Genomic DNA, 22,738 nt, shown 5'->3' with positions numbered 1-22,738 from the left:
CAAGCACTGCTCGCAGCATGCCTGGACCTCACAGGCCTCTCAGCGGCAGGATGGAGTCAGACGCAGGAGAGTTCACACTGCATGCTCCCCTGCATGCGAAGCTCAGAATCAATGGTGGTGAAGATGAGAGCAGTGTTTGCTTCTGGGGCAGGAGTCAGAATGGACTGCAAGGGACATGAGGAAACCATCGGAAGTGATGGCATTACGCTCGGTCTTGGTTGGGGTGCGGGCTACATGGGTGTACGCGTCTGTCAAAACCCCTTGAGCTGTACGGTTAGGGTCTGTGTATATTACGGCTGTGGGTGAGGGTGTGAGAAAACTCACCAGCAGGCGTTCCTGGTGAGAGCGTCAATGGTGCCGTCTCTGGAGAGCAATTTCTCTCAAAATACACAGTGACTGGCATTCCACGCCTCAGAGTCACCCTCCAGATAAACCCGTGCATGACGCCAACATAGAACAGTCTGTGGGAATGCATAGCAGCACGTCCAGAAAGGGCAGGCCAAGGGAACTGCAGTGCTACCTTTAACAGAATCCCATCCAGCTGTTAAAATAATAAGGCGGGTCACTCCGTACTGACATGAAATGGTATGCGAGATATGATATATTGGTACACAGGAAAAAGTGTGGGACAGGGTTTATAATATCCTTCCTTCGGTGTATAAATAAATGTGCCTGTGTAATATATCTTGAAAGGTGCCTAAAAACTAGGCGTGCCTTTGCCTCTGGGACCAGGCTGGCAGCCCGGGAGGCTGGAAGCTAGGCACTGGGGAGAATTCTTTTCCCTGCATTATCCCTTTTATTGTCTGAGTTTGTTTGTTTGTTTACCACTCGGGAATCATGTAAATCAATAATTTTTCAAAAGCAAAGAAAAAGGCCAGCACTCCTGGAGCCAATCCATCTTCCCTGGCACTTGACCCACACCCTTTCAGCGCCTGTGCCCATGAACCTGAGTCTGCCCTGCTCCCCGGAACAGCGGCCCCAGCATTTTTGTCTCCCTGGCCTCCCTCCTCAGACCTGACCTCAGCCCCACCCACTGCCTCAACCTGCTGTCCTCCGGGTTCTTTGCCAGCCAACACTGCCCTCTAACACTGAGCGTTTAAAGTATTGGGTTTCCCCGCCTTTTATTTATTCCTGGCTTATCCCAACTAAGCAGCTTCATGCATAGCCAAAACTGTGTCTAGCCAACCAGATAGATGTCCCAAAATGAGACCATGAAATATCCCTATAATTTTCAGATGCCTTAAGACATACACTCTTAAATATTTAGTAGATTATAAATGACCCAAAGCTTAAGTCCATCTTTTAAACATAACTTCTTAATGAGCCTACATGGACAGTTTGCCCGCAGCCTGAGAGCAGGGGTAATTGTGGCCCTCCTGATGAATAGGAGGGCGGGCACGCGGCAATCGCTGCGCAGTGTTAATGAAGGGTCCTAGGGGCTCTGGACCCACTGCAGGGGCAGATTAGCTGCTCACAGCTCCCTCTGATCCTGCGGTTTGTAGCCTGCTGCGCAGGAACTGCGGAGAGAGAATCAAAGAACCTGGTCTGAAGCCTGAGCCTGCCATGGGTTCTAGGCGTGGCCTTGAGCACACCCAGTCTCCTTGCTGGATCTCTGCGCCCTTCGCCGTCACATTAGCAAATCTCTAAGGCTTTTGCAGTCTTCAGCTTGAGACTTCTGAGCATTTGCAATTATAATCATTTATTAAAATATGTCTCATAATACAGGAGAAGAAAATAAGCCACGAGGATTTTGAGGGGAAAAAAGTCTTAAATGGGTTTATAAAGAAGAAACACCACATTTCTCTTAATCTTTGTTGCTCCATTGGCGTCACCACCACCTTGGAGCTCATTATAAATGCAGAATCTTAGCCTCACCCCAGGCCTGCTGAGGCCAAATCTGAATGTTAACAAGACTCCCAGGCAATGCTTTGGCTCTGAGCTTCCAAGGCACATCAATGCCCCGGGGTCTTGTGTAAAACCCGAACCTTTGGAATCTTCTCTGTCTGCAGGCCACTCGGGCCATAGCAGACGCGCCCGGTGTGAACTGAGCCCCACAACAGTAAATGCCCACACAGGTCATGCCAGCAGCAAAGGCTCCTGGATCTGCGCCACAGGGAGCAGCGGGGCCTGCGGCTCCATGGAAAGAGCTTATTTCAGGTGAAGTGGCCCAGACTCAGCTCAGCCCCAGCCCCAGCCCCAACCCCCAGCCCCAGCCCCAGCCCCAGCCCCAACCCCCAGCCCCAGCCCCAACCCCCAGCCCCAGTCCAGCCCCAGCCCCAACCCCCAGCCCTAGCCCCAGCCCAGCCCCAGCCCAGCCCCAGCTCAGCCCCAGTCCAGCCCCAGCCCAGCCCCACCCATGCCTTTGGACTAACATTCCTTTGCCCCCAGTGCTTTGTTTTGTAGTCCGATCAATATTCAAGGCCCACTTTCAAAGCAAAGCCATGTCTCCATTCAACAGGCATGTAACTGGCATCAATCGTGTGTTAGACACTGAGCAGGATCTCAGGGATACAGTTGTGAACAGATGCCTGACCCTGTGTGGGGTTTTCCTAGTGGAGAGGATGGGTGTAAACATGAGTAAATAAGACAATGTCAGGAATCAGTAAGTCCCACCAAGGTGATAAGATTAAAAAAAGGAAGACCATTTCAGGCAGGCATTCCTGCTACCCCTCTAGGCAGAAAGTTTAGAATAAATTTGCCTTGACCAGAGGTTGAAAGCTGACTGCGTTAGCCATGAGCTCACTGCACCATCATCTATTCATTCAGTCATTCATTGCACAAGTGTCATGGAGGCCAAACGCTTGCCACACTTTCTACCAAGCAATGGGGAGACGGCGTGACAATACATGGTTCCTACCTCAGAGGCCTTCCCATCTGCTGATGAGCAACGGCGCATTAACAGACAACTAAGTCAGAACGAATCCTTTTAAAAAACAGAGTTTTAAGTACGGAATTTATTTCATTTTACACAACGTAAAGGTCCCTGTGGGTTATTGCTCTTGGAGAAATTCAATTAACCTTTGCTTTCTCAACTTCTTGACTCTACGAGTCCACCCAGATCAACTAATAGTAGTTCCATCTGATGAAGAGAAAAGCAAAATCGCAGACAAGGCCCCCCGAGAGGTCAGCCCGGAAGGACTGGTATAAAACTGTGATGCCTGAGCCCCTGCTTGAATAAGGACCAATGTGACTCACAGTTGTGTCTCCTTCACTGGCCCTGGCTAATGGGAAATGTACAGAAGTTGACATAATAAAAACAGTTTGTGCCATGTAATGTCTCCTCTCGTGCACAATAGCGATCACACCCACACTCTACAGACTGACTTCTGTAGCTCGTTTCATCATCATTGCAACACTGTGATGTCATATTGTCCTCCATCGTATAGATACGGAAGCTGTTAACAGCTGGCCTGGGTCCCTGGTTAGTGAGTGGCAGAAACAGGATTTCAACCACACATTTGGCTTCTAGAGTCCGTAGTCTTAACATGCTGCATATAAGAACATGTTGTAGTTGTTAGAATTTTAAAAGATTTTCAGATCCAAGATGGCAGCTGAGTAGGTGCAAGGTACACTCATCTCCTTCCAGGACTATATCGACATTGCAACTAAATGATAGCACAGTCGACCAGGATAGCCATCTGAAGACTAGCGGGACAGAAGTCCTGTGACTAAGGGTATAGAGCAGCCGTGGGCAAACTACAGCCCGCGGGCCGGATCCTGCCCTTTTGAAATGAATAAAACTGTTGAAAAAAAAAGACGGTACCCTTTTATGTAATGATGTTTACTTTGAATTTACATTAGTTCACACAAACACTCCATCCATGCTTTTGTTCCGGCCCTCCGGTCCAGTTTAAGAACCCATTGTGGCCCTCGAGTCAAAAAGTTTGCCCACCCCTGGTCTAGAGAGAAGCCACATGGAGACTGACAGGCGGGGTGGAGATGCGGAAAGGGCTGGCCCCGCAACCACGGATGATGGTGGAGAAGCTGGGGGGATATCTCAGCTGCAAAGGTCCCCCCTGAGAAGTGAGGGGTCTCAACCCCATGCTGGGCTCCCCAGCCCAGAGCACCAATGCTGGGAAGAGGAGCCCACACACCATCTGGCTGTGAACATCAGCAGGGCTTCCGTCTGCCCTGGGAGACAGAAGGCTGCTTGGAAACCCAAGCGCCCTCCTAAAGGGCCAACACACAATTCTCTTCTGCATGCACTTATCCTGGGCTGCAGCGGATAGAGGGCAGCTGGAGGGAACCAGATTCAGACAGGGTGAAGTTGGGTTGGGTGGCTTCAGAGAGAGGGCTGGAGGGACAGCCACCAATGTCCCTGCATGGAGTCCCTCTCCCACACCACCCTCAGATGCATCTTTCCTGGGTCAAGCCCCCCTCTCCTTACAGCCTTAGGCATCAGCCTAGGAAGACCTCCTATCCCCCCGCCCCCCCCCCACACACACACCCTGCAAAGGGACCTGCCGGCATGGCCAGCGTGGCCCTGTATTGCAGTCTGTATTAAAAAACAGTATGAAAAAATAAAGGCAAACTCAGGGGGTGCCAGAGACACACAGGGAGAAACTGGGCTGTGTGGCTTCAGGATGAGGACCATCCTCTGCCCCTCACCCCACACACCCCAAAAGGCATCACTGTTCCTGTGCAGAGCCCTTCCTCCACGTCCAAATCTTTCATTTGCTTTATGTAACCTGATGAACTACACTGGCTCCACCTGACCGGTCCCTGAGACCCTGCCCTACTTTGCAGTTCCCCAGGTCCCGGGCAGGGGGCAGCTGGCGTTGGTGTACCCTGAGAATTTTGCTGAGTCGCCTCAGACCCAGCACTGGCACTGAGTTAGAATCTGTACTGACCTGTGAACACCACTCACCCACCTGGTGACTCACTGAGAGCCTGCCTCACACAACTTGCATATGGCCCAAGGCTTTCCAGTGGCTGAGCCTAATGAGTAGCTACCAGGCAGCAGCAGATCTTGGGGTGCCTTAGACCTTCTGCTGACATAGCAGATCTACCTAATACACAGAAATACTAAAGGGAGGATCCCAAAATGGAAGGTAAACGGGCCAAAAATAAAAGAACAGGAGAAATCTCCAGAAAAAGAATTAAATAAAATGGAGGCAAGCAACCTACCAGATGCAGAGTTCAAAACAATGGTTATAAAAATGCTCAAGGAATTTAGTGAGAACTTCAGCAACATGGAAAAGGATATAGAAACCATAAAAATAGCTAGTCAGAAATGAAGAATACAATAAATGAAATGAAGAATACACTCTAAGAAATAAACAACAGATTAGATCAAGCAGAGGATCACGTCAGTGATTTGGAAGGCAAGGTAGCAGAAAACACTAAATCACAAAAGCAAAAGGAATTTTTAAAATGAAGATAGTTTAAGGGACCTTTGGGACAGCATCAAGCATCACAATCTCTGCATTATAGAGGTACCATAAGGAAAAGAGAGGCAGTAAGGAAGTGAGGACCTGTTTCAGCAACTCAGTATCACCTGACATATGTAAGCTAATGCCATTCATTGGGATACACGCTGAATGACTCCCGAAGGACAAGTAGGAAACACCCAGGCTCCAGACATTCGGGCAAACGCAGGCAGATGCAAGAGGCCAGGCACATCCATGTACCTGCCGGCCCTTCTGTGTGGCTGGAGTGTATGGCTTGAGGCAGGGGTGCAAAGAACGAGGCAAGAGCCAGGTTTCAGGATGGACGTGGGGGCAGCATGACGCCTGGACCTGCTTGGAGAGAGGGTGGGGTGACAGCTGGGAAAGCAGCGTCAGATTCAGTCATCCTGAGGGAAGCGCCCAGGAGTTTGGGATTACTGTCCATGGCTGGCACCCGGTGGGCAAACACGCCAGTAACGGGCAGATGTCCCCACTTCACTCGGGAGGGAATAAAAGCAAAGCAAACATGCAGAAGGGATCTTCTGGGGTTGCTGTGTGCAGTGAGGTGGCCGCACAGAAACAGAATGTCAATGGCAGCCCTGAAGGTCAGCCTCGCTCCTCCTGGTCTGTTTCCAGAGCACGCCCCCTGCACCTCCATCTACTGGCACTTCTGGGAGTCATGTCACTGCCCTGTTGCAACAGCCACACATCTGCAAGAGCCTGTGCTGCATGATCCTTGAAAGGTGGGCTTTGGCCCTAGCTGGTTTGGCTCAATGTATAGATCATCAGCCTGTGGACCCAAGGGTCCCAGGTTCAATTCCAGTCAAGGGCATATGCCGGGTTGCAGGCTCAGTCCCCAGTAGGGGATGTGCAGGAGGCAACCAATCAATGATTCCCTCCTATCATTGATGGTTCTATCTCTCCCTCTTCCTTCATCTCTGAAATCAATGAAAATATTTTTTTTAAGAAAGAAAGAAAGAAAGAGAGAAAGAAAGAAGAAAGAAAGAAAGAAAGAAAGAAAGAAAGAAAGAAAGAAAGAAAGAAAGAAAGAAAGGTGGGATTTGAGGCAGAAAGTGATGGTCAGATCCTGTAATGAGATCAATGGGGTGGTCGTTGGAGAACGGCTTAGCAGAGTGAGACCAGAAGCAGGGCTGAGAAAGAGAAAACACGAACTCAGGCTGTGCCAGTGGGGGTGGCAAGGGGCAGGGAGACTCTATAAGTATTTAGATTATCAGGATCAATGACCAGCTGCATGTGAAGGCAAGAAAAACAGATGACATCTGGGTTTCAGGTTTGGGCCCTGAAGGTGTCATAAGAGCAGATGGGGGTGACCCAGGGGCACCTGGCTTGGAGAGAAGGCAGGTGAGATGCCAGCAGGAGGGAGGGGGAAGGGTCTGGAGCTGGAAAAGGTGGGGCTGGAACTGGAAGTTAGGAAGCTATGGTTGTAGAGATGGGATTCATAGATTAACTGGCCCGGGCGGGGGGGGGGGGGGGGGGGGGGCGGCGGCGGAGAGCAGGAAGAGCTGTGAACACAGTGTCCCCAAGTGGCCAGAGGAAGGGAAGCCCAGAATGAGCCTGAGGACGGGCAGGAGAAGCACAGGCTGGGGCCGGCAGAGCGGCCACTGCGGGGGCTCAGCTGGTCACTGCTCTCCACCAGGGCTCCGGCCAGCGAACATGGTGTCATCTGGGTCCCGATGTAGAGGGTGACGTGAAACTGGAAGCCATCAGTGCATTGATGGAATGAAGCTGGATGTCGATGCTTGAGGAGGGCAGCGGAGGACGGAGCCGGGAGTCAGTATCTTGGGCTCATTCTGAATAGATTTTCTGTGGCGGGAAGGGAAGCGATGAGAAAATAGTAGTGATTTCAACCCAGGCTGGTGACAGAGTCACCTGGGCAAGTTTCAAAACCCATTGATTCCTGGGCTCGCCAGCACCGCGGTGCGGTCATTGCTCTGTGACAGGGCCGGCACCTGCTTTTATAAATCCACCCGCTGCTGTGGGAGGGTGAGGCACCCTGAGCCGGCACTGACAGAGCACGGGGAGGTGCCTGAGCATGTGGGGTGACGGAGACAGCAGCAGACGGGGTGACAGTGCAGGAGAAACGAGGGCCACGAGCGGGACCCCAGTGGGCACAGGAGGCGGCCTCAGGGGCAGGTGGGTTCTCCTTAGAGGCGTTTCCGCTGAAATGAGAAGACGGAGGAGGCCGGTGTGGCTTCCAGGCGGGAGGCAAAGGCCGACGAAGGAACTTCCCTGCTGGTGGAACTGACTGTGAAGCAGAGAAGGGAAGGGCGGCAGTGAGCGTGGTGAGAAGAAAGGCCAGGACCCCGGACAGCAGACCCGCAGGGGGCGCCCCAGCAGAGCCTGGAGGCCGGATTTATCTGTGAGCTCCCCTGGAGGGTGAGAGCCCCCAGGCAGGGGGCCCGGGGTGGCTGCTGTCGCCAGGATGAGTCTGGAGCACTCGGTGATGCCGAGGTACAGGGGTGTCGTGCACAGTCGGCGACACTTTCCGCAGCACCGTTTGGCAGGCCAGGGACAAAGCTCTGAAACGACTCCGTGAAGCTGGGGTGCAGGGTTCAAGGGTAACCTGGCCCAGCATGAAAGCCGAGTCCTGATCACAGGGCGGCAGAGGGCCACGCCAGAGATGCTGGGTTTTAACTTGAGGGCGAAAGGCAGGGAGCCAGGAGGGACAGGGACAGCCCTGCCTCTCCAGGTCCCCTCTGGGCTCTGAAGGGTCACTGGGGCGTGCGAGGCATCACAACCGTCCGGGGAGAGGTGACAGTCACTTCACCCCGGACACTCGGTGGGATTATAACGTAAGAATTGCCTGTACCTGGGCCTGGCTGCTTTGAGGGGCAGCGTCCCCCATCTATTTGGGGGGATGCTGGGCTGAGACATACTCCATGGGTCCAGGGAACCCACCTCCGTTGCCCCCTCCTGGTCGGGAGGCTTGATGGAGGGGCCTCTCCACTCAGCAGGCTGTGCTGCAGCTAAGAGCCGCGAGGAGAGCCCAGCGAGCAGGAGGTGGCTGTGGCGTTGATAAAGGAGCGCTTGCATCCTGCGAGGAAAACGCCGCGATCCTGGGGCACAGACAGTTTGGCTATAAACAACCTCACAGTAACTGGCATTTCCATTTAGAACAACTCAGTCAAACCCAATTAAAGGCTCTGGTGGCCTGGGATTGTCAAAACATTTGAAAGGCTTCACAGGAGTTTTCTGTCGTGGGTGGACCAGGAGTTCCTGGCTTCTCCTCCGTCTGCTCCTCCTCCTGCCCCAGCACCCTCGCAGCCCGAGCCCCCACCCCGCGGGCAGCCTGGCAGCCACTGGAAGGAGAGAGCTCTGAGCTTGGGAAGGACTCAACAGGGAAGGGAGCGGGTCCTGCCTTGCCCTGGACAACAGTGACGAGAGTCCCTGTAGAGTTGGGCACACGAGGACCCAGGCAATCGCGGTGAGGCCGGTCCTCAGCACCACCGTGCCTTCAGGTTCCAAAGCTTCTGGTCAATTAGTGGAGAAACAAGCTCCTGCCCCCGGCCCCACGAGGAAGAGTTGTGCTGGCCAGGGGTCCAGGGCAGCCGTGGACACCCAGTCAGCCTGGGAAACCAGGGAGCAGGACCAAGGGCAAGAGGTTCCCGGGGAGATGCTGGAGCCTGGAGCCTAGGGCGGATTCCTGGGTAACCCTGCAAGCGCTCCTGCCTGAGGCCCCGCTGGGACCTGCTGAGCCTTTAGAGACACAGCTCAGAGTGGCTGGGAGGCCAGCGTGGACAGGACAAAGCCCAGGACCCTGGGCTGGGAGGGGCTGCAGCCCCCCTCTGACTGACCCAGTGGGCGTCTTTTATAACCTGCAGGCCAAGCAGCATGGAAGGAAGGCAAGAGAGGAAGGGAGGGAGGGAGGGAGGGAGGGAGGGAGGGAGGGAGGGAGGGAGGGAGGGAGGGAGGGAACAAGGATAAAGAAGTGTGGAAGGAAAGAAAACAAGAAGCTGGGGAGGATGAGTCCCAGAATCTGCCGTGAGTCCTGCTGAGGCCCGCCAAGGCCTCGGGTTGGTAGGATAACAGGCGCTGATTTCTGCCCCGAGGTGGGAGAGGGAGGGCAGTAGATAAGCTGCCCTTTGGCCTGTCTGGCTGCTGTCAGTGCCTTTCATTCCCCAGATGTTTAAAAATCGAGTGAGTGCTACTGTGTGCCGGCCGCCATGACACGCACTCTCGCACATGTAAGCCTCACGCATGCCGGGTGCCGGCCGCCATGACACGCACTCTCGCACATGTAAGCCTCACGCATGCCGGGTGCCGGCCGCCATGACACGCACTCTCGCACATGTAAGCCTCACGCATGCCCGCACCGCCGCACACCCCGCCGGAGGGACCTGAGGCAGCGAGTAGCCTCCAGGCCGGTGGCTGTGCGCTGAGCCATCCCTGTGCGTGTGCCATCTCCACAGCAAACACAAAAGCAGCCCCTCGGGGCGCCCAGCCTGACACCAGGGGCCTCACAGTCTTCATGTCGCGAACTCTCAGACTCTCCCGGGAGGAAAGCACCATGTCCCGTTTCACAGCGAGGAAACGGGCTCAGGGACAAGGCACTTGTTCAGGTTGACGTGGCTGGAAGGTGGGGGACCAGGGCTCTCAGATCCGAAGCCCGCTCCCTCGGACCCGGCTCTCTGCGTTCTGGCTGTGGCTCCTCTTGTTGTTGAGGGTCCCGTGGCAATGGCTGACGTGGCAACGGCTGACGTCCTCGCTGGGAACGGACGAAGCAAGCTAAGCTGACTCCCCCCCATCGCTGCCTCGCCACCACCTTGCAGCCTCAGCGCTCCTGTCCACCCGCTCCTGCATCCCCGCTAACCCACTGCAGGTCCGAACCCACCGCCACCACGGCAAGCCTGTGGGCCAGGGTCCCGGAGGGAGGTGGGGAGGTAGACGGACATCTCCCCTTGTCATGTGGGCTCAGACACTGCTACCTACTGTGAGTGTTAAGCAACTCAGCCTTTGTTCCGTAGGTCAGGAACAAAGAGGGTGACTTGTGTCCTTTCGATTGGTCGTGTACGGTCAAGGACCCGTTCAATGTTAAGAATTTTGTTTTGTTTTGCTTTCTTTTTCCCTCAAAGTAAAGCCTCAGTTTCCCCACTGAGAGGGTTGGTGCAGATCAGGGCAGGCGAGCAGCCGGAGGGAGGACCCATGGTTGGTAAATGCAGTGTCACTAGGACACAGCCCGCATTCACTTCTGTCGTCTCCGGCTGCTTTCTCGCTGCAGGAGCTGAGCCCAGTGGCTGCAGCCAAAGCTGTGTGGCCAGCAAAGCCTAAAATATTCACTCTCTGGCCCTTTACAAAAGCTGACTGGGCCCTGGCCTGGGTGGCAGGAGGTCCTTCCCACCGGAAGTTTCCTGGTGGTGCAAGTTTCCTGGTGGTGCGTTTTGCTCTGAAGGATGTGGAGACCCAGCGGGCATCCCAAAGGGGACTCCAGAGCGGAAGGAACCGCCTCCGGCCTCCTCCCCACCTCTCCTGCTGTAAAGCGTAACAATGTCTTTCATTCCCTTTCCCGAGTTTAGGTGGGGTCCCCTGGAGCTGCCCCATCTTCATGGCGTCCTTGCAGGAGGGAGCTCTCTCGGCCAGTCTCCTCAGCCTCCTTCAGTCAGTTCCATCTATTCCTTCCAGGAGCCACAGATAAAAGTGGGGGGGAGGGGGCGGGGGGGGGGACACTGCTTCAGAGTGACAGGGAGGCTGAGGCAGGCCGTGGCTGTCCCCTAAGGCGGTGAGCCCTGGCCCTGGAAGTGTACCAGCAGATGGGACTGTGAAAGACTCCGGCCCCCAGATCTTGAACTTGGCAGCTCCTCAAACAGGATCACTGCCCTCGAGGAGTTCAGCAGCCCCCCGCCCCCAACCATGTGGCCTCCCTGCCTCAGGCCTGGCTCCCAAATTCCAAATTCGACCACGTCTCTCCCAGAACTAAATTTCTTTTTAAAAGGTTGCACATCGCACCCAGGAAATGCCCAAACCCTATCTTAGCATTTCCTCTACTGAATTCCGAGCTTATCTCCCAAGCTCCAACCAGATCCACTAGCTACTAATTCTCCAAACACACCCACCATGAGTGCCTTTCTACCTTTCTGCAGGACACGGTTTCCTCATCGTGTGCATGTGATAAACTCCTATGTACTCTTCAAAACCCAGCTCAGATGTCCCTCCTCTGGTATAAAACATTTCCAAGAGTTCGGATTTTTTTTCGATTTTTTTATCTTGATCACAGACCTATTTAGAACATACTATATTGTACTGGAGTGGGTTATTTGCAGAAATATGTCCCCAAATGGGTGAGTTTTTTGAGGGAAGAGATCATGACTATTTCACATGCTTAGTCCAAGGCCTTGCCCATAGTAGATGTTCAAGAAATGTTCCATGAATGAATGAATGAATGAATGAATGAATGAATGAATTTTAACAAAGTTGCGAGTCTAGGAGGTCGAGCCAGTTGACCAGACCTTCTCCCTTAAGGGTCCCCTAGCTGTGCCTTCAGTAGCCACTGAGGATCCTGCCTTTCCCTCCAAGGCCAGATCCGAACAGTCTCACTCCAGATCTTTTCCTTCTTGCTGTCAACTTCCTGGGTTTCTCCCATGACCACTTTCTGAATCTGAGTCCAACAGAACTGATCATGGACCCGGGCCTGTACTGGCCCACATGTGGCCTTGAATAAGGACTGCGGCTCCCAAGTGGGCAAACGCAGACAGCAAGTCAAGCCGCCAAGCTGCGGTAGGACCCAGAGCACAAACACGCGCGCAGACACGGAGCTCCGGTCCCGAGTCGCTGCCCAGGGGAGGTGCATCCCCTCCGTCGGGTTCCTCAGGACCATCTGGCCTGGCCACCTGTCTGCGGGCACCTGCCTCTCCGACCCCAGCCGTGGGGCCGTCATAAAGGTAATAGCGGTAACCGCAGCACGGCTACAGACGTTCTATTTACAAAGCACGATTGTAACTTCTGATTCTCACCAAAATATTAGCGCCAAAATGAATGGCCCCAAGCACGGATGAGGCTCTGAGGCGCAGGGAGGCTGAGGATTTGCTCACGTCACTCAGAGACGAGCTTCGCGCCAGGCCTTAGTCCCAGGTCCCTTGCCCAGGGTCCTGGCTTCCGGCGACTTTCAGGTGACCTGGTCTTGTTATTCTAGGTCAGCTGTGGGCAAACTACAGCCCGCGGGCCGGATCTGGCCCGTTTGAAATGAATAAAACTAAAAATAAAAAAGACCGTACCCTTTTATGTAATGATGTTTACTTTGAATTTATATTAGTTCACACAAACACTCCATCCATGCTTTTGTTCCGGCCCTCCGGTCCACTTTAAGAACCCATTGTGGCCCTCGAGTCACCAAGTTTGCCCACCCCTGTCTAGGTGCTTCTCCCTCACAACATCCAGGGTGGGAACAGTGCAGAACTTCAGATCTGAAGACCCCCAGAATCATCGCTGTCATCCTTACCCCCTTTCCTGCCTCAGGATTCTCCTGGTTATACACAACAGAAAACATGACTCAAAATGATGTAAGAAAAAAATAATAATATAGGCTCCTTCTGTTTCATGTAACTGGAGAGCAGAGGTGCCAGGTCTCCGGGAACACGCCGCCCAGGCCTACATATGCCATTAATCTCAGTCTCTCTGCTCAGTTCTGTCTTCTCCACGGGCCCCAGTGTGGGGCAGGCCCTCCACTCATGGAGGCCCCTAACAGCCCTGACTCACACACATTAAAGCTCTCACGGCCTCAAGCCCCGTTAGAGAAAGCACTTTTCATCCTCAATCATCTAAGCACCGCCTCAGAGCTGTGGGCCCTGCACTGCCTGGCCCGAGAAACCACTCCATAGGCAAGCAACTCCGGTCAGGGGAGTAAAACACCTCCCAGCCAACCCAGGCCCTAGGCCCAGGCCCCAGACCCCCCTTCGAGGCTGGTGTCATCAATCCTACCTCAGTGTCATGAGCTGGGACTGGAGGACGAGTGATTTCCCCAAAAGAAAATCTGGCTACTCTTACAAAAAAGGGGCCGAATGGATGCCAGACAAGCAAAAATCACAGATGTCATCTTTGGTGACTTTTTGGAGCTTTGATTTCTACATATGAAAACTATGATGTTAAAAGCATTTACCCCTTAGGGTTGTATCAAGCTGAAAGCAGAAATAAAAGGGATTGTACAACTCCTATGATGCTACTATAGCCCTGTGGTTTTCACCCTCTTCAAAGGTTCTGCCCTCTGAATCCATCCACCGCCTGTGCTCCAGCCCAGGACATCATCTCTCACCCGCACTGTGGCAACTGTGACCTCGCCAGGCTGCCGCCCTCCTGGCTCTCCCTGGCCATGGCGCCCTCCGGTGCCCTACAGCCAGACCCACCCAGCCGAGCTCAGAGAGCTGTGAGCAGTGTTGGTTCACTCGGCTTGCACTCAGCCTCATGAATTTAAAGGCCATTTGAGCTGGCCCATTCATCTGTTCCTTCTCGACTCCCCACCCTGCATCCATTTCCACACCCTCCCTGGCAGTACCCAGCTCTCTGAGCGCTTGCATATTTCTTCCTCAGGAAAGCTCAGAGGGGGAAATCATATCCAACCCTAGAAGTTGGAACTTTCCCTCTATTATCTCATAAAACATCATGTTCATTTCATCATTTCAATCCAGAGAGCGGATTTGCTGTGTGAGCCCCGAGATGCATACCAATCGCCTTTTTAAACCTCAGGCTATAGCAAGCAAACTTCTGAAGCTGACAGTGTACTTGATAAATACCTAACAAAGCTTAAATAATTATTGAAAGCAGACAATGAAAGAGGAGAGCGGCAAGAGGTGTTGTGGTGATGAATCGCAGGGAAGAAGACAGAGCTGTGCAACTCGGGGCGAAGCAGGGTCCAGGAGGCAGGAGAGACTCCGATCAGGGACTGGGGACTGGACGCTGGTGGTGAGCGAGCGGCTGGGAGCCCGGGGAGCTGCGGGATGGCTTCCCTTTGGGGGCCAGTAAATACGCAATGTGTGACCTTTGTCAACGCTTCTGGGAGAAAGAGAGTCCAGGCAGAGTATCCATCCACCTCATTGCCTGTCCCGGTGCCCAGACCTCACTCCTCACTCACAAGCTCACGCAGCCCCAGTTCCAATCCTGAGGCTGGAGGAATTCAGACCATTCTGGGTGCCACCCCCGAACTTAGCCACCGCCCCATCCCTGATGGACGTCAGGAAGGAGTCCCAAACTTTTCATTCATTTAGTCTCTTAGTCCTTCCCTTGTTCAATGGGCATGAAAACACCAACTTTGTGCCCTAGATGCTCAGCACACTTGCGTCTAACCAGGGAGGGTTGTGGGGCAAAATGCTAAGCAAGCTACGTGCTGAACACAAGCCTTGTGAGTTCACAGCCGCCTAATCTGGTCTTGGGCAAGTGTGGGGAGGGAGCTTCACAGAGGAAAAAGCACTGAAACTGAATCCTGAAAGATAGATCTCATGGGAGGGAGGGAGCATCGGGCAACAGGAATAGCAAGTGCAAAGGCCCTGGGGTGAGGAGCTTCTTCGGGTCAAATCTGGAGGCCTCAGCTCCACACTGAGGCTGATGTGTGACAGCTCCCACTGAGGAGCCGCCCACAGGGGACTCTGATTCCCATGTTTCTGAGTTGTCCCCGACAGGTTGCCATTCACTGAGGTAGGTTTTCTGACCCCATTTTAGACACTCACACCTGCCTTTGTCCTTCCTTACTCTTCAGCTCCAGCCTGGTGAGCATCCCTAATTATTCAGAACTAGAGGCCCAGTGCACGAAATTAATGCATTTGGGGGGTCCCTCAGCCTGGCCTGTGCCTTCTCGCAGTCCAGGAGCCCTCAGGGTATGTCCGGCTGACGGCTTAGGTATGGGGAGCAGGCCTAAGCCAGCAGTTGGACATCCTTAGCTCTGCCAAGAAGGTGGGAGAGGCTCCCACCACCACCATTGCACTCACCAGCCGTGAGCCCAGCTTCTGGCTGAACAGTGCTCCCGCTGTGGGAGGGCACTGACCACCAGGGGGTAGCTCCTACATTGAGCGCCTGCCTCCTGGTGGTCAGTGAGTTGTTCTGCTATTCAGTCGATTTGCATATTACCCTTTTATTATATAGGATACTTCTGGGAAAGGATGCTTCCCGCCCTGCCAACTCCCAGCAGGGACCAGAGTGGTCCCAGGGTCCCAACTCAGTGGCTTCCCAGTGATAAGATGCCACCCTAACGCCTGCCCGGATGTCACTTGTCACTGGGAGTGTACACTCAGAGGCACACACAGGCACACACGGGAGCACACATGCAGACGCACATGCAGGTACACACGCAGGCACACACACGGGCACACACATGCAGGCACACACATGGGCACACACACGGGCACATACACACACAGGCACACACATGCAGGCACACACAGGCCCACACAGATATACACACAGGCACACACGGGAGCAGACATGTGGGAGCACACACACACAGGCACACACAGGCTCACACACGTGGGCGCACAGAGGCAGACCACCTGCCTAGACGTCTTCTGGGCAGGAGTTTGGGGCCGGGACTCCCAAGCCCATCCTCTGTGGCGATGAGACGGCTGCAAGGCTGCCTTCCCCGCAGACCCACGCTCACAGGCCTGGCTCAGAGTCGCAAGAGGGTTCAGCTTTCGGGTGAGCCCTGATTCCACGGGGATAGAAACCAGCCGAGCATCCGTGACCCTGAACAAAGGTGCTCAGCCCCTCTCACGTGGTGTGACATCGAACAAGGAGCTGGAGCGGAAGTTTTAGGAATCAGCACTCTCCCAGCCTTCTCTTCCCTACACGCCTGTGCACAAGCGACCTTCGCCCCTCCACCTGGCGTGGCCCTCGGAGCAGACCCCACACACCCCAGGCTCCATCTCTAGTGGGAAGTCCCCCTGGACCCGGGAGCCTTGGGCAGCACCCACCGCTGTGCGGGCCTGCAGACACACGGAGCACTCGTCCATGTCTTATCTGACAACACTCGAACCCGCCTCCTCCACACAGCGGCACAGCAGAAGGGCACGCTCAGAGCCCTGCACGCAGCCGCTGCAGCAGGTCGGGGCACAGGCCAGGATGCGGTTCCCGCGATGACGCGGTGGGACCATTTCTCCCCTTTATGGATCCCCCACACTTAGCCCACTCAGGGATTTTATTCACATTGATCGCATTTTATGGTATGATTAAATTTGTACGGAGGAGGTCCAATTAGCTGTGTTTTACACTGATTGGAAGCTCTGTGTAGTCAGACAAATGGACTCTCCTCTTAGGCTGGTTTGCCCGGTGCAGGAGGCTGGGGGCTGTGCAGGTCCTGCCCCGGCGGGAGGGGTGGCTGTGGGGGTGGCTGTGGGGTGGGGCTGGAGGAGCCCATCCAGGCTTCGCGTGAAAAGGAGACATTTCTCCTCAGAATGCAAAGATCGACAGGGTAGACTGTACTTCAGCCCTTCCACTCCTCTGCTGTGAGAGGCCCAGGCTTTTGACTTCCTTGGGCCTCAGTAAACAGAGATGATAATGAGGAGGAGGAGGAGAGGAGGGGGAGGGGAAGCGGAAGGGGGTAAGAGAAGGTCATCCCCCTCTTAATGGCTGTGAGGACCAAATATGAGAGTCTGTGTGAAAATAATTTATAAGCTGTAAACCATCATTCCTTATGCAGGTTTTCCTTTTAAATAAGAAACGGGCAGGCAGCACTGTGTAACAGAAGGGTGACCTGGAATCAGGAGACAGCCTTTGCATCTCTGTGGCGGCCCAGCTGGGTGGCTCTGGGGGTGTCGTTCAACCTCCCTGAGCCACCTGGCCTCAGCTATGAAGTGGAGGTCATTGTCGTGGCCCTCATGAAACTTCCTAGAGAGCGGTGTTCTCCTGGCCGCCTCCTTCTCCGCCTGTGACTCTGTTTCTCCGTCGCACCCGGGAGTCTCCTCGGGCGCCAGAACGAAGGGCCACAGACTGGTGCTTAGGCGACAGAAGCGTGTTTCCTCACAGGTCTGCAGGCCACACCTCACGGTCGGGTGTCAGCGGCGCTGATTCCTCCCGAGGCCTCTCTCCCTGGCTCACGCAGCCCCCTGTGCACTGTCCCACACGCCTCTCTGTGCCCAGGCGGCCCTGCCTGGTCTCCCCGCCTTCCAAGCGTCCTCTTCTCGTGAGTCATGTTCCCGTACTCACCTCTTGAAAGGCTCTATCTCCTAATGCAGTCACATTCTGAGGCACCCCGGTTAGGGATTCAACTTGTGGATTGCGGGGGGAGGGGCCACAAAATTCAGTCCGTAGCAGCACCTGACACTATATCACATATTCACGTACAATCATGAACTCCATGAGACCTTGTTTCCGTCACTGCATGTGCCACACACTTCAAGCGGCGCCTGGCACATAGTGGGTGCATCTGTTGAATGACATAATAAACAGGGCTTAGTACTGGTATACTGACAGTTCCGGCATGCTGCAGCTCCCACAGGCCCCTCCCACAGGTGGGCTGCCAGGCGTCATCGCTGAGCATCCCCCGAATCGCTGGCCCCTCCCACAGACCCCTCCCCTGGCCCCTCCCACAGAACCCTCCCCTGACCCCTCCCCTGGCCCCTCCCACAGAACCCTCCCCTGACCCCTCCCCTGACCCCTCCCACAGACCCCTCCCCTGACCTCTCCTACAGACCCCTCCCCTGACCCCTCCCACATACCCCTCCACTGATCCCTCCCCTGACTCCTCCCATAGAGCCCTCCCCTGACCCCTCCCCTGACCCCTCCCACAGAGCCCACCCCTGACCCCTCCCCCGACCCCTCCCACAGACCCCTCCACTGATCCCTCCCCTGACTCCTCCCATAGAGCCCTCCCCTGACCCCTCCCCCGACCCCTCCCACAGACCCCTCCCCTGACCTCTCCTACAGACCCCTCCCCTGACCCCTCCCACATACCCCTCCACTGATCCCTCCCCTGACTCCTCCCATAGAGCCCTCCCCTGACCCCTCCCCTGACCCCTCCCATAGAGCCCACCCCTGACCCCTCCCCCGACCCTCCCCTGGCCCCTCCCACAGACCCCTCCCCTGGCCCCTCCCACAGAACCCTCCCCTGACCCCTCCCACAGAGCCCTCCCCTGACCCCTCCCACAGAGCCCTCCCCTGGCCCCTCCCACAGACCCCTCCCCTGGCCCCTCCTACAGACCCCTCCCCTGGCCCCTCCTACAGACCCCTCCCCTGACCCCTCCCACAGACCCTTCACCCTGACCCTCCTGAGCTCTGGGCACCTCCAAACTTAGACAATACCCAGGAGAAGGAGAATGTCCATCTGATTGAGGTCCGGTTTCTACCATCAGACTCCAGCTCAGTTGCATCACTTTTAAACTCTGTTTCTTGCATTCCTGGGATGGTAAAGCGAGATTCGTGCCCACCGTATACCAGACCTCTGAACGCCCATGGCCAGTCCTACCTCCCGGGGGCCACATGCAATGCGGGGCCTGAGAGGGGCTGGTTCCTGGAAAGGGCACTGCCGCTGCTGCTGGGTTATTTGTCTGTTGTGACAATTACAAATGGGTCTGTGGGAGCAGACGATGGGGGGACAAGGCCCCGGAGGGTCTTCTGTGGGAGAGGTACCTTGGTCCCTGGGGCTGCTGTGTCAGACATGGGGGAGGGGGGCCAGTCCTGCGTGGTGACTCTGTCCCTAGGATTCCTCTCTCCTCTCCCAGAGCCCCCGGCCCTCACATCCACAGGGACAGTTGCCTCACCTCCCAGGGCCCCTGTCACCTTGGCTTCAAGAGGGAATCCTCCACTTCTCCCCGCCAGCCACCTCCAGGGACAAGCCCACTGGCCCTTCCCCTGATGTAAAGGCTCTGCCTGTGACACAGCAGGGGCACTGCGGTCCCAATGGAGGGGACAGAGCAGGGGCACTGCGGTCCCAGTGGAGGGGACGGAGCAGGGGCACTGCGGTCCCAGTGGAGGGGACGGAGCAGGGGCACTGTGGTCCCAGTGGAGGGGACGGAGCAGGGGCACTGCGGTCCCAGTGGAGGGGACGGAGCAGGGGCACTGCGGTCCCAGTGGAGGGGACCGAGCAGGGGCACTGCGGTCCCAGTGGAGGGGACCGAGCAGGGGCACTGCGGTCCCAGTGGAGGGGACCGAGCAGGGGCACTGCGGTCCCAGTGGAGGGGACCGAGCAGGGGCACTGCGGTCACAGTGGAGGGATGGTCACCTGGCTGTGCCTGCAGCCTGATGTGTGGTCCCACGGGTAGAAAAGCTGTCTCTTCCAGGACAGGCCCGGACAGGATTGATCAAGCCGGCCCTGAAAACTGGGAATCTGGCCCTGAGGTTGGAAGGGTCTGGGAACAGTGCAGTCTGGCGAGCCATCTGGTCTGCCCGTGTGTCCAGCTGCCGATTGCCTAGCACTGTGGTCTGCAAACTGTGGCTCGCGAGCCACATGCGGCTCTTTGGCCCCTTGAGTGTGGCTCTTCCACAAAATACCACAAAATACCACATGTGGGCGCGCATGTACAGTGCGATTGAAACTTCGTGGCCCATGCGCAGAAGTCGGTATTTTCTGGAAGAGCCACACTCAAGGGGCCAAAGAGCCGCATGTGGCTCGCGAGCCACAGTTTGCTGAGCTGCAGTTTGCCAACCACTGGCCTAGCAGAGCCCGCTCCCCGCCAGGCGGCCCCCCTGGCAGCCGGGCACTGCCCGTGCGTGCCTGCGGCCGGCTGCCTGCGGAACCACAGGGCAGACCCTCCCTGTCCTCCTCAGCATCCTGTGCGAAAGAGACCAGTCAGAGGCGAGCTAGGCGCCGACCCCCAGGACTGACTGTCCAGGTCACACTTTCCTGAGGTAGAACTGAAGGCGCGCATGGCTGTTTTGCAAGGAATGGCTGGGCAGCTGATGGTGCTAAGCTGCATGGAAATGAACCAGGATGGAGGATTTTAATAATATCACTCACTCATTTTAGAGTCGGTGATATTACGGAAACCTTGAAGCACCAAAGAGTTTGACTCTTTCCGTGGTGAGTTATAGAACCCAACTCAAACGGGCCAAAAGCGGAAAGAAGAAAGGAAGGGACGAGGAGGGAGAAGGGACTTACTAGTTCATGCCACGCAAAGGTGCCTGCAGGTGTCAGGGTTGGTGGATCCAGGAGCTTGAACAAGGCCATCAGAACTTAAGCTCCTTCTCTTGCATCTTTTCCCCTTGTGTTGCCTTCGCTCTCTAGCAGGACTCTGCTCTTGAGTGGCCAGGGAGTAACAAAAACCCAGGTTCGTATCCCACCGCTCAGCACCCCTGAAGGGAAGACTTCTCTTTCCAGGCGGCTCCTGCTAAGGCCCAGGGCCAGTTGTCTGGGGCAGCTTGAAGCCCTGGACGTCTGCACTGGTCTCAGATCCAGTTCTGCCACCAGAGTGGCTGACAGGAAGTGAGTGAGAAAGTTGAGATTCTTCTGGTGAGAAAAGGAGAGAGAATGATGCACCGGGGAGCCCGCTCCCCCAGGAGGGCGAGGGCAGCACCAGCAGAGGTGAGAACCCCCCGGGCGGACGCGTGCGTGTGCTGGCCCCGGAGCTCCACGCATCTGAGCCGGCCTTTATCTCCCCGAGCTTGTATCGCTGTTGGGAAACTGAGACTTTGAGAGGGAGGATAGTGTGATCTATGCAACATGAGCTCAGGCGCAAACGCACATCTGGCTCATCCCAGCAGCAGGACTTCCTGTGTCCTGGGCCCGGAAGACAATCGGGGATGAAAACTAAAAGGGCCCCCGCTCTAGAAGAAACACGTCTCCTCTGAGCTTTAGGCCCACAGCTATAGATGACACATCGTCCTGATTTAGCGGCATTGACAGGTGGCAGGGCGGCCTGGGGGTGACAGTTGTCAGAAAGCCTACAGGATGTTGTCTTGGCCAGCATGACAGCCCAGATGTGACAGCGCCGGGGACCTTGGGCACTCAGTTGAATGTCACGATGATAATAACCCAGCGTGGCCTGTGTGCGTTGCGTACACTATCTCATTTCACCTTTTCCTTTCTAATTACATGACATTACAACTCTAAGGAAGTATGTCAGACACTATGTACTCTTTTCCAAGATTAAACAGATTCTGACGTTCCGCCATATTGCTCTAACACTCGTCGTAAAGAAACGAAGTGTTGCAGACATGGGTAACCTCTCCTCAGCGCCCCTTCTCCTCCCCAGTCTACCTATGCAGGAGTAACCGTGCTACTGATGCGTGTGGATGGGCCGCACACGTTCACTTAAACTTGGCAAACTGTATTGTGTGTGTGTGTGTGTTTACATATACATGCATGTGCACTTAACAAAATTTAGTTTTAAAATTTTATATGCAGTATCTTTTTAAAACTTGCTCTTTCCTCAAATTTATTTAATTTATCTCTACTGATGTATGTCGATCTCATTCATTCATTTACCCTGCTACATCGTATCCTGTTGTGAATAAGCTGCAGTTTACTTACCATCCCCACCCGAGAGGACCCTGGTGTGTGCACACCTTGAATTGGCTCATCTCTGCACAGTCTTCTGGGCACAGAGAGGTGCCCGGCACGGGCGCTGGCATGGAGTGGCGGGAGTGGGCACAGGCGCCTTCCACTGTACCAGGCATCCAAGGTGGCCTTACCGACTTTGATTCCCACACCCCCGGCTCCTCACAGCCACAGTTACTGATGTTGTCAATCTAACAAGTAACACGGTATTTCACTCTCACATTTTCAATCTGCCCAAGAGCTGCATTGAGAATGTTTTTACAGTTTATTGGATATCGGGTTCTCTTTTTCTTTAAATTTTTCACAGACTTTATTACCGTTGGGTTCTTTGTTTCCCAATGGTTTGCGAGGGTTCTTTGCACATTCTAATGCATTAGGTGCTCATCCCTCTCTAATGACATGGTTTGCAAGTATCTTTCTCAGACCACCTGTTCCCAGTCTAAGCACTTTGTCATTCAGAGTCTTAACGGAATGTACTGATGTCTATCGACGTTGCTCCCTATGATGTAATATTTCTGTTCTATTTAAGAGAATCCCCCCAGCATGGACTCACAGGAAGTTTCTCCTCAGCTCTGCTAAAGGTTTTGCATCATTGCTTTCCACATGGAAAATCTCGCTACGTCTGGAATCTCTCACACGGTGCACAGTTAGGCGTCTAATTTTATCCTTTCCAGTGCAGACTGAAACTGTCAGCGCCAGCTTCTCACTCGTTCAAGTCCTCTCCCAAACCCCGTTAGCGCAGGAGGTCTGTGTCGCCGTGGTTGGTGGCAGGGCTCCATGGGGTCCTCTCCCAGGCCCGCGCCACTGTGGGCGGCGTTCCTGGTTACTAAGTTATTGTCTCAGCCCCAAACCGTCCGCCCTGTGATGCGGGGCAGGGACGCCGTGACCCCAGATCTGCTCTGCCATATGTCGTGTTGCCAATAGT

This window comes from Myotis myotis, unplaced genomic scaffold, assembly GCF_014108235.1.
Source record: "Myotis myotis isolate mMyoMyo1 unplaced genomic scaffold, mMyoMyo1.p scaffold_m19_p_5, whole genome shotgun sequence".
NCBI lineage: Eukaryota > Metazoa > Chordata > Mammalia > Chiroptera > Vespertilionidae > Myotis > Myotis myotis.
This window is presented reverse-complemented; position numbering follows the sequence as displayed.